Raw genomic sequence first — 12,971 nt, 5'->3', positions numbered from 1 at the left:
TGAGATGTATAGTGTTTTCAGAGATAAACCAACCTGGTCCTGAATTGAAGTTTATTATTATAAACACATGGGATTTTGTTTGTAGTTGAATATAAAGTAGATACTCTGTTTTCAGATGGTCCAGTAATAACTCACTTTAATCTCTGTGAAGAACCCACCTGCTGGTTTTATCATTACGATCAGATTGTCCCATTTGGTATGGTATACCGCTGAAAATAATTTACACTCGTGTTTTTTGAAGTAAGTGATATGAAACTAATGCAACAATTATTCTCTGTTACAACAACTACATCATGAAAGTTATTATTTAGAGCTGATCGAACAATTAAATGAACACATCACTTTTTAATTGACTCCAATCAGTATTACTTTCGGACAACTTTTTGCAGAGAAAACTACCAAACCTACTTATATTTTGGCTATTTCCTGAGAATTAATTTTAGATGTACTTGAAGACATGCATTTTTCTTATAAATAATCCATTAACGTATAAGTTATACCTATATCTACGATTTCTCTTAGTTCCGTTATAATTATATCCATCAAGAATAACTTAGACAGTGATGCGGTCATTATTGCACACTCTTTTTATATAGGTACTAATTAAAATACCATTTTTTAAAGTAACACAGAACTCAGTAAGCTATATAAATATCAAACATATTGTTTAATATCTATGGGTATTCCGTCCCAAATGAAATTGAGATACAATTACAATTACAAACGATATAATAAAACAAAAAAAAGCAGAAAAATCGTAGTTGTTTCTTAGGATTTCGAGAAAAAAATCTTTGTTGCCTAGACTAGTGCCTGTCTAGAAATGATACTTTCGTATTTTTCAATGACTGATAATTGTATTAGGTGTCCTTTAAAATACAAAACGAGTGGAACTACAAATACAATATTATAGAAATCCAAAAAAAAAATTCTTCATGATGTAGGTATATTTATTTCTCGAGTAATAATTTTCAATAATGCATGCATTTCTGAAATATTTTTCAGTACAAGTTGCATTCATTCATTGTTTTGTTATTTATTTTATATTTGGAGCACATTATTTTATTTCGTGCAGTTTGTTTTAACTTTCTTAAAATTATCTAATGAAGAAACTACAATGTAGGGATTCACGGAATGTCAAAGGAAACTAGTTAGACTATAATTCCAAAATACAAGGCACTAAATGCTCAGAAGTTATTAACATTTTTGCCTTAATCTGTCTCTGGCAGGGGCGTACGGAAATTATAATTAACAGATATGAAAAATTATGATAAACTATATAGAATCACAACCTTGACAACAATGTTTTCGTTTTAATGCAATATTTCTGAGAACGCGGTGCTCTTCTTATATGGAATACTATAATGATATCGCAAAACTGACTAATACCTTGGCTAATGAATATTACTGGAGTTTTTTCCAACACCAAATCGTTATTTTTAACACCTCGACACGTGTTTTGATCACCAAGTGATCATCTTCAAAGAAGAAGAAGAATTGAGTTTTAATCTTCCTCTTTGAAGATGATCACTTGGTGATCGAAACACGTGTCGAGGTGTTAAAAATAACGATTTCGTGTTGGGAAAAAACTCCAGTAATATTCATTACTACACCAAAGGTTCCAAACAGTGCATCATAAGTACCTTGGCTAATTCCAATAATATAAAGCAAAGATTGAAACTTCTATCAGTTTCAGTTCCAAAAATTTCATCTGAATGAGAAAATTAATCAATACGGGTGTATGAGGTTCACAAATTCCAGTTTATTATCTAAATAAGATGTTTTTTCGTATACATTTCGGAAACAGCGGCGGTAACTTAGAGTTGGTCCTTGAAAAATTTGGAAGATAATTCAACTCTGATCCCTGACAATGGTGTTCAGACACTTAAAACAGTAACCGTTTTGAATTTTTGACAAGACTAGCTGGTACTCACAACAATATCCCCAATCCTCAATGGCTGCACTCACACACAAAACAAAAACCAAACCAAGTCACTAGATACCGACTACTAGAAACACAATACGACTCACAGTGGGTCTAATTTTACACACTAGTGTCTTCTAAAATTAGTCTGTGATGCAACTTCGATGTTTTCCGTGAAAATTTGTACAACAATCCGCGAGAAGATTGTCCGCTATGTAGAAACGTCGCAGAACGCAGACTCACGCCAACAACCTCGAGAACGACTGCTGAAGTAAAACGAGTTTGAGGCTTTCCTATATGCGACACCGATAGGCGGTCCCGCAAGGTACGTTACCAAGGAGTCGGAGGCGGAGCGAATGGCGTACGCGACCAATCGCGTTTAGGATTTTCAAGTGCACGCTCGAAGTGTTTGCCGAGGAGAAGTGATAATTTGTTGTTATCTAGTTAATGCAATATCTGTAGGTGTTATGTCTTCTGAGTAGTGTGCTACTCTGGAGGAGGGAATGTGAGAAGATGTTTTTTTTCTGTGACAAATCCGACCCCTCGCGGTAAAACGTTGGGTCGTGCTTTAATTATTCCAATGAAATCTTTTTTTTTTGTTAGAGCGTGATTTGTTTCACGTAATTGCTTGGAGAAATATTATTCACGATAATGCTTTTGATGGCATATTATTGCTATTATTTTCAATTTTTGAGATGGAGATGCACAGATACATTCACTGCAGAAAATTTCTTCGAACGCTCTAAGAGCAGTACCTGTCTACCTTGGAAATGCCGTTTCGGGAACTTTATTCTACAGAGAAACCTCTTTTCCAAGTGGAGGAGTTTTATTAAGAGTAGTTGTAACAAGGAATCCGTGTAGTTCTGGTATATCATACTTCCCGTAACATCATTTATAGAAAAGTCCCTTTATTAGAACCTTCAGGCTATAAGACTCTGATGTTCGGATCTGCAATCAGGCAGGATGGCTATTTTCTTAATAAAATCAGCCTCAGGGTGTCTCTGTCAGAGATGTTCATAATTTGTCGATACAATATTGATTTTCAACTTGTAATAATTCAACAATTCGAGCGGAATGTTGTGATCTGATATTCTTATGAACGGTCTTATGAATGGTCCAGATTTCTAGATATTCCTACCGGAGAATTCTTCTTGATTGGACTGTCTATTCTTTTTATCGCCGAAGATGGGCATCGGGAGCTGATGATTGGGTATCTAAATGGAAAAAAGAGACGAGTGTGATGTCATCATCGAAGCAAAACAGTGGCTTTTTTGTTTATTCAATAGATCGTTGATGTATAATAAAACATGTATGATAAAACAATCCCTAAAGAGATGGGATGAAATCAAAAGATGCAGTCTTGACAGGATCACGACCCTGGGAAGCTGGCGCCGAAGAAATATCTTGCGATGACCAGGAAAAATATACGTTTAACAGTAGGATTTCCGACTGGCCACTGTCAACTAAGGAAACACCTCCACAATATGGGGCTAGTGGACACACCTCTATGCAGAATGTGTGAACAGAAAGATGAAACTGTCAGACATATCCTATGCGAATGTCCTGAGTTATTGTCAATAAGAGAGTGTGTGTTCGGCGAGTCTTGGCCTTTACCTGCCAACATTGAGTACGAGCAAAGTGTATGGAAGGGATATAGTAAGCGATGGCAGCGCACAGTGTGGCAGAATTGTGTAACAAAAGGGGTAAGTGAAACTTGTCAAACGCTGTTTTGAAGATGGGTCATTATTCTTGTTGTGTTATAAACTGCAAAAATACCAGTGGAAATAGTCAGTGTAACTTCTATATTTTTCCAAAAGCAGCCTGGAAAATAGATCAAAGAATTAGATGAAGCTGCGGTTAAAAGGAAAAAGTAAGTGATGTTGGACCTTAAATACAATTGCCTACAATATTAATTTAAATAATTTTATAGGATATTTACTAATTATGGTATTATTGTTTATTGTATAGTGATAATGGATCGCCATGGCATCCAAAACCCGACGACAAAATATGCAGTGAACATTTCATAGGAGGCAAAAAATCAGATGCGCAAGCGAGTCCAAGTTATGTGCCCATGATACTACCTAAAATATATCGAAAGAGAAAGTTTAACGAGTCACATGTACAAGCTAGATTAAGCGAAGAACAACAAAAGCTGCAGCAGATATCTCGGAAGTCTCGGATACCACAACAAATGAAATAATACTGGAAATAGAAAATCAAACTCAACCTCGTCTGGTGAATCAAGGATGTCAAGTTAATATCTTTTCTGAAATCAATTTAAAGGATACAACCTTTATTTGCAATAGTTTTATTTATACTGATCACTGTGATGCAGAAATTCAAGTAGATATTGCAACAACTACAAAAATTGTAACAACAACTAGTCCAAAAAAAAAGATAAAAGCTGTTGCACTAACAAAAAATAATTTCAAGACCAGTCTACTGAAACTACAAGCCGAGAATTTGCTGGTATCTCATCAATAAAAAATGATTATGAACTGCTAGATCTTGCTGGCGTGTCATTCAATAATTTTGATTTTTTACTAACCAAATTATTAACTGAGACAAAATGTACAGTTTCAATTAAAGACCAGCTTCTAATATTTTTAATGAAAATTAAAACTGGCTTAACATTTTCAGCATTGAGTGTGTTATTTGGTAAACACAGAACAAGTATCTCACGAATTTTTCATTCAATCTTGAAAAAATTAGCTTCTGAATCTGCTGATTTGGTATTTTGGCCTACTAGAGCTGCAGTGCAGGGAACAATGCCAGAGTGTTTCAGTCCAGATTACACCAATACAAGAGTAATTATTGACTGCACTGAATTCAGAATAAAAGTACCATCAGCAGTGGATGATCGTGTTGCTTGTTACTCCCATTACAAAAAAGATTTCACTGCAAAAGTTCTTATAGGAATTAATCCCGGAGGATTTATTTCATTCAAATCCAAAGTAGCAGGTGGGAGAAAAACAGACTCACAAATAACAGTAGAATCTGGTTTAATTGGTCTTCTACGTGGTTTTACGTGATTTTATACTATGTATATTTTTACTTGCAGTTATCCTCAAGTGTCTAATTGCATACCAGTTTGGACATTCTGATTGCTTCATTGTATTACAACAAATGTTAATTATATCTTCATTCGTTACAGCTACATATTTCTTATAATATTCTTGTAGATCTTCTGCTAACGGGTAATCACGTTTGTATAATTGAAATTCACTCCTAACTGTAGATCTTCTGCTAACGGGTAATCACGTTTGTATAATTGAAATTCACTCCTAACTGTAGATCTTCTGCTAACGGGTAATCACGTTTGTATAATTGAAATTCACTCCTAACTGTAAAAAAAATTAAACAAGCTAAGCAGTCTTCAGTCTCCAAATCAACTTTGTCCGATGTTTCTGATACAACTTCAGTTACTAGGCTTGAATCTAGAGTCTGCTCTGTTACCTGTATTATTCGTTTCAACGTTGACTCTTGCAATAATTCATCATACCTTATTATTGATTGTGGTTTACAACATTCAGTCTTGGATATTGATGGAAACATATCTTGAAAGTACCTCCCTTTGGAATATTTATATTGAACAAATTGACGAATGCTGGGTTTGCCCCATTGTTGTTCACAGCTTGTTTTTGAATGACTAACTTTGTTGTTGATGTAATATATTAAAGCAGCAACATGTTTGCATTTGCCGCTTTGGTTGTAAACGCAGCTGCACTTTACTCCGGTGACAACCCGAGAATTATTTATCTGTAATAAATAGATGAAATAGTTAATAGATATACTTACCGTAGAATATATACTACCGTAGAATACTAAAATGTGCGAATATTTTTAGGTTAGGAAAGTACTTACATTTAAACTTGTGTTAGGTTAGGTTAGGTTAGGTTAGGTTAGGTTAGGTTTATTTCATGTTTTACGCTCTCAAAACAAGTTTTTATAAACACATCCATGTTCCCTTTAATTGTTTTAACAAATATCTATAAAAACACTATTTATTGTCTTCCTATATATTTACTTTATTTATTTTATAACAAAAAACATTATGCACTTGTCATTCACTGTTTGACATACTCCCCTTTTGTTGCGTTTACATGGTGGCGCTGATGTCGTGCACGTTCCGAATAAAGGAGATGTCTTCCAGATATCTGTTCACCTTCCTGGGAAGGACAGGTTGGACGATTACCTAGGAGGACAACTCCTTGGGAGGATGTACAATAGGTCACATTTGGCCTAAATTCTGTGGGCCTACACTCACCCTCTCTACTATACAGAAATAGGGTTAGAGATAATATGGGGTTCGTGAACCGTCGATGTTTACTTGTAAGGAACGATCTCTTAATTAATAACATTCTCGTATCAGAAGCAGCCAAAAAACCTTGGAAATATCGTGCGTAACGGAATGTGATACATGTGAGGAGGTATTCCAAATATTAAAGAATGGGTTTGTTGATAAATAGTTTTCTCCGTGATTTTCAATATCACTAATGGTAAAGCAATTAAGCTTTTTGGGTATTGTCTGAATTTGAAAGGTCTTCCAATGAGAAGTTAATAGAAACTCCTTCGTTTAGCAGAGATTGAAGAGTTTATTAAATACTAGTTCAAGTTATCTGGAGATTTTTAATCAAGACCAGAATCTCCGACATTACGAATTTCATAGAGGAGATGATGATTGTTTTTTTCCCTGGATAATCAATAGTAACTCTTCAGTACTACCTATATTAGCCATCATTATTTGGATAAGAAACTTCGTGTCTCAAGGAATCTCTTAGTGAGTATCGTAATTGAAAAATTCAGGATCATAATAATTTTCATATTTTTTTAACCGTCTATATTGCACAAAAACATTGTCTTTTTGTCGAGTATTATGTGAATGAGTAATGGATTTTGTATTATAGAAGGTTAGATCTTCACGTATTTAATACATTCGTAGATGTAGTGTGGTGGATCAGTGAAGATTCATTCTCAATTAGCATCTATTGCGTTCATTAATGAACCTGAGATAATTTTTGGCAATGAGAATTCTGTGCTACTGTAGGTAGGCGAGAATTTCATTAGAGACGGCAGCTTGTTCACTCTTGAAGCTTTGCTTTACGAAGAACCGACTTAGGGAGATTCGTCTATCTTTGATGTTAGTGAATTGAACATTTTATCGACTTCATAAGTGGTTTGTTCGCTAAGAAGAGTTAATCTACCTCTCATGAAACCTCAGCGGGTCTGATGTTGAATAACGAAGATTTTGTATTCAGGCTCTGGTTTCATGTAATCATGGTTAATTGTTAAATGGTGGCTTCATTGAAAAGTGACTCTGTGCACCTCTGGCTGGTGAAATAACCTCTTCGTTGAGAAGTGTTTATCGATGAAACATCAGACAGGAAACAAACGTCTAGCTAGAGTATAGTTAGGAAATGCTCTTGAAGCTCTTTTCATTCAGCAGATATGTATTACAGGAATTTTTTTCCCAACACCAAACCGTTATTTCAACACCTCGACACGTGTTTCGATCACCAAGTGATCATCTTCAAGAGGTAGAATAAACTGATCTTCCTCGAAACACGTATCGAGGTGTTAAAATAATAACGGTTTGGTGTTGGGAAAAAACTCCGGTAATATTCATTACTACACCAAAGGTTCCAAACTGTGCATCACAAGATCTGTATTGCCAATCTTCGCACTAAATGTAAGTAATTTTCAAAAAACTGTCATCGGTTTGTAGGAAGACGACCTGGATAGAGACTTAATAAAGTTCAGGATTGCTTCCTAAATAGTTCTTCTAGATTCTAGAAGACCTGCAATGTCTCCATCTGGATCAGGAGTCTTAGTTGTTTCGCTGCTTATTGCAGTGCTACCTTGTTTATCATTATCATCTGTAAATTTAGGTCATTCGACTTTGCGGACCTTGAAATTGTTGAATCTAGAAATTTTGTCAATGGCATGATCAATTTGCAAAAAATTGATCTTGTTTACAAGTAGAGACAGGCGAAACCTATGAAACTATTTTAAATCACGAGATACCAGGTATACAGGCATTTAAATCGGAAATGTATGAAAATAGTAGCCCAGACGTACAAAATCAAAGAAGTTTGTTTCAGCGATGGTTTCGATAAGTGCGGTGCATGAGTTATACTAACCAAGATGATTCAGGAGCGCCGTAGATCGCAAAAGTCAACAAACCAGGTTTTTTCCCTGTAAAATTAATACATTCATTCAAGTACCACTTCATTGTGAGATCTTCACTAGAAGTTTACAAACCCGCAACACGTGTTTCCTCAAGTGTTTTCAGTATGAAAACATTTTTGTAACAAGAAACATGAATGTAATCAGCATTCTCCTGTTCACATATTCTACATGTTTTCTTTCTAACAGATTTTGCAATTTAAATCAACTGAATATAAAAAGCCGTTTCGTTTTCAAGTTTTCCATTATTTTCCAAAATGAAATGAAATCATAGAATCTACATAATCTTGCAACTGTTTCAGTTTTTTTTTGTTGCAAAATTCCGTGTTTTTCTATACGATACATATTATGTTATTGATATGAAACCAACAGTTTTCGAGTGACGTTTTTAAAAAAAATAATCTCACATTGATTAATATAACAGTACATAAGATATCCAAATAATAAATGTGACACCAACTTTAAATATGTTTTTGATGGATAAAATAATGATGGAGCTAAAGCATTTGAGAGAAATCCTACATAAATGAGTATAAGTTATACTTTAATTTATTTTTCACTCGTATACTACATGACTAAAAAAATGTTTTTTAACCAGACAACGTATTTACTTCAAAAAAACATGTAAATAAAATATTCTAACATAACAATAAATCATCTCTTCTTCGTTGTAATACTACATCTGCGGTTTATAATGAAATAAAAAATAATTTTATTGAAAATTTTTATGATTATGTCGGGACTGGTGATAGGTGAATTATTAATCAGTCGGCCACAGCGTTTACAAATAATAAAATTTATGAATAACTTCAACAAAACGACAAACAAAAATAACAGTGTAACTTCGTGGCGAGGATAATCAGAATTAGAATTAGTCCCCGACCGAAATCCCTGAACAGACTGTCTCTTGAAAAATTATCTCTCACAATGATCGGGGTCACAAATTAAGTCATGAAAGGTCAACCACTTGGGCCCTTGTCTTAATCCATAAACGTGTTAACAATGAGTACCTACTCGAAACATCCCAAATGGTTTCCTTCTAAATATACATCTATTTTTTGGCAATAAACTTTCTTTTCGAAAGAAGAGGACATTTCAATGATATGCGATGAAAAAAAATACAAAAATGATAAGTTACAATTAGGATAAAATAATTAACAAAAAAACCCAAGTAGATGGATATTTTGGACAACTGCTCGATAATAGAGTTATGGAAAGTTAATTTCCTAACAAGAATTTATTATACAAAAATAAAAATCAATAACGAAATGAAATGTTTCTAAACTAAATAGTTGTAAGAAAAACCTTACAATTACGTCCAGGAACTTTGATGGTTGAATAACCATTAATCATCGAATAACCATAATCAAAACCATCGAATAAAAATGTTTAGTTTTTGTATCAAATAAACGAATTCAAATCAAAGGAATTCCTCGATGACGATTAAACCAGTTTTCAAAGAAATCACAGAGGTAATAGAGGGACAAAAGACTATTCAAATGATGTATCAGTCGCTTCCCGCAAGGGGGGAAATTTTGGGTAAAATTTGATATCAAAATTGATATGATCTTCAATTTTTTTTTAATAGACGGGAGTCAAGTTCCCGTTAGAGCGTCATGTATTACGGTTTAGTGCAAATTTTGACACTGTAGTATCAACAATAATAATCTTAAAAAAATAAATTACAAGTGGAGAGTGGAACACTTCCACTCTCTCTTCCAATCCAAATATACAATGAAACAACTGTATGAAGTCAGTGATTTTCATGAAAACACTTTTTTGTATCCGAATAAAATTTTTTCCTTATTATAGGTCATTATTGAAAACCGAAAATTCTTGTTCTCTCTGAAACAACATTCATTTCCGGTATAATATTACTATAATTATATCTAAGTATAATTTGTTTCCTTATTGAAAACGATATCTTTATAGCAGCTTAAAGCTGGTCCTATGCTTTCGGTAATTCAAAACCCCAGTAGAAGAGAAGCGAATGTTTGGAGAGTTCGAACAATATAAAAAATTCACGTATCAATGAATCAAGAGGTTGACTACATATTGAGAAGCTTGAATTTAATACTCTGTTATAAAAACCATTCATAATAATTTATCAATTATAAGAAAGAAGGAAGTTAAACCGTGTAAGTATATTGTTGATTTTATTGGAATTTACCGACACAGAAGAAAATATACAGTGCGTTAATAAAACAACAATATTAAAGTGTTCTGAAACAGGTCAATTTTTATAAACTTTTATCTAACTTGCAATGTACGTTCGTATGTATGTTCGTTAGTTTGGGTCAAATCTTGTATCTGAATTTTGAAGCAAGAATTCTCAACCTATTGAGCTTTAATGGCACATTTGGTTTGGATGACAATAGATGTATAGGTTAGTGGACGATATCTGGAAATCAGTGTTAATCCCACTGTAACTGACCTATAATTGCAAACGTTAGGCTTACATGATATTTTTAAACTGATATCTTCTTATGGGAGGGTAAACCGCTTCGTTACCTAACTCGTAACCGCGCCAGTTCATCTGGCTTCCCTTTCTCTCACGCATACGTCAGCGGAAGGCAGGCTCTTCCTCTCTCGTCGGATAGACGATCAGTGTTTAGTGTGCGTTGGGCATGTACTGTTGACCGTATAATAAAAATTTTTTCCCTACATTATTATATTAATATTCATACAATTTAAGTAATAACCTCAAGTTGAACAATTTCAATATTCTTCTGTCGGGCTTCCTGAGACGCATGCGTTTTTTAATATAACATTGTGAAATTCGTCTTCCAGAAAGGGTAATAGTAACATTTGCTATTTTGAGGTACACTTTCATATCCATTTTTATTGACAAATTGACTGTTTACGACTAACCCAACGTAACCAAATGCCTTACAAAGAAATGGGATACAAAAACGTTGAAAATTTTATTTCTTTCGTCATTTCATGTAGATGATTTGGATCTATTGTGTTGAATACATTTATTAATTACGGTAGAAACGGTAGATTATTTGACAATTTCTTGTTAGCTAGTGTTTCGTCATTAGAGTAGACAATGATCCATTACTCAACGCCTTTGAACCAATCACAGTTTACCAGATACATTACTCAACACTTTCAAGCCCAATCACATATGAGCAAATTCGTTAATTTACAGTTGTGTAAGTAAGAGTTTAAAATAAACCTACTTCAAAATTGTTATCGAATGTCATACTTGATCATTGAACTGGCAGTTTAGTTAAAAAAAAGCAATAAAAAATAAAAAAATCGACTCAAAAAGTGAAAACAAGTGAATCCACTAGGAATACTTTAATTATTGTTATTTTCACAATTTTCATTCAAAGTGATATCTGAAATGTTTGAAATATATTTCATAGCCTGTACATTCTCACTGGAAAAATTAAAAATTGTGTTTGTATTTTTGAGTTTTCTTGCTCATCAAAATGAGTTCCTTTCAAGAGTGTAAACAGTCACCCCAACTGAAACTGACTTGTGTATTTTGAAAGGGTTAATGAGTTTAGGAAAAACATTTTCTAAATTTAGGATTATTTATGTGCGCGGGTTGTCAGTTATGTTGTTATACGGGGTGATAAAATTTTATCACCACTTCGAAATACATTCATCTATATCTTATTTTAACGCATTCTAAAGGGAAAGATTAATTTACTTCACGTTGTTTGGAATACGAACATGTGAAGAAGGCCCTTGAATTAATAGATCTGAAAAATTATTTACGTTTTGACATTCCATAGGTCTCGCATTGTAACACCGTTGTTTTCAACCTTGTGTTCCAGATGATTACTGTCCAGTTCAATAATCCAAAATATGACTTCAATAGCGTTTGTAGGCGTAGTTAGTTATTGAGAGAAATGAATATTTTAATCGTGAACTATATTTTTGCAGGCTGAAATTTTGTATATAGGTTAGTTTTATGTTGTAGATGTGCAATAAGAATGAATTTTTCAATATTAAAAAAAAGCGCGTTCATAAAACAAAATTATCACTGTTTCCTCATACCCATAAATTACCGATTGGAATTTATTTTTGGTATCAGCATTGCATCCGTGCGGGGCCGGAACGAGATATAAACCATTTAGAGGCAGTTATTCGAGAAAGTGTTGTAAGCACGAAACCCCGTAGTATAAAGAATGCAGTTAAAGATGTTTTAAAAAAGACAATTGATTACATTGAACGTGGTGGAAGGCACACCGAAATGTGAATTGAATTTTTTACGGTTTAGTTTTCTAGGCAACAAAATCTAAATATTTCTGAAGTAATTTTGTTCATTCATACCTCATAAAAGATATTTAGTAAATGTGAAATTACTTTCTTATAATTCCTTCCCTTAGTTTAATTGCATTGTAATTTTTCGTAATTAGTAAATCAAAGTTTAACTGTTTGAAAAGTGCAGTAAAGAATAAATTATTGACTTTTCATTGATATTGTTTTTTAATTATACTTATGTATCACGCTATTTCGCAAAAAGTAGAAATAAAGTGAAATATTTATCTGTTTTTAAAAACTGTATCAAATTTGCATCATTTTTGGCATAATTTTTTCTGGTGTTTTAAATTTTTGCGAAATAAGTTGTATTTAGAATTGCAATTGGTAATAAAAATGCGTTGGAACGATAAGTTAGGCATAAAGCACTAACTTTATTGAGGTTTGGCTAAATTTGAGAAATCGGCAAATGTCAAATTTTCGAAAAACTGTAAAAAAACTAAATTTGTACTAGAGAGCTAAAAATTGGTATATGGGTAAAAAATGAAAAAACAATCATCTTTTCTCTTTACCGATTTTCGAAATTTCGAGCAATAACTGCTTTTCTGAACATTTTTTGGAAAAAATGTCAAATTGGACAGGG

The 12,971-nt window shown here is 33.4% G+C and overlaps 1 protein-coding gene across 1 annotated transcript in view; it reads right to left on the bottom strand.

Moving 5' to 3' along the window:
• LOC111505193 (homeobox protein six1) overlaps positions 1-2,201 on the bottom strand; it is a 60,803-nt gene extending 58,602 nt beyond the window's left edge. The window contains exon 1 of the mRNA XM_023159968.2: positions 1,932-2,201. The gene's annotated coding sequence lies outside the window, so the exon portion shown is untranslated. The remainder of the gene's footprint in view (positions 1-1,931) is intronic.
• Positions 2,202-12,971: the final 10,770 nt, after the last annotated feature.

The sequence above is a fragment of the Leptinotarsa decemlineata genome, unplaced genomic scaffold (genome assembly GCF_025532065.1).
Source record: "Leptinotarsa decemlineata unplaced genomic scaffold, Ldec_3_MD MMD2_tig00026354_RagTag_RagTag, whole genome shotgun sequence".
NCBI lineage: Eukaryota > Metazoa > Arthropoda > Insecta > Coleoptera > Chrysomelidae > Leptinotarsa > Leptinotarsa decemlineata.
The sequence above is the reverse complement of the archived record's forward strand: the minus strand, read 5'-3'. Positions and strand labels throughout refer to the sequence as shown.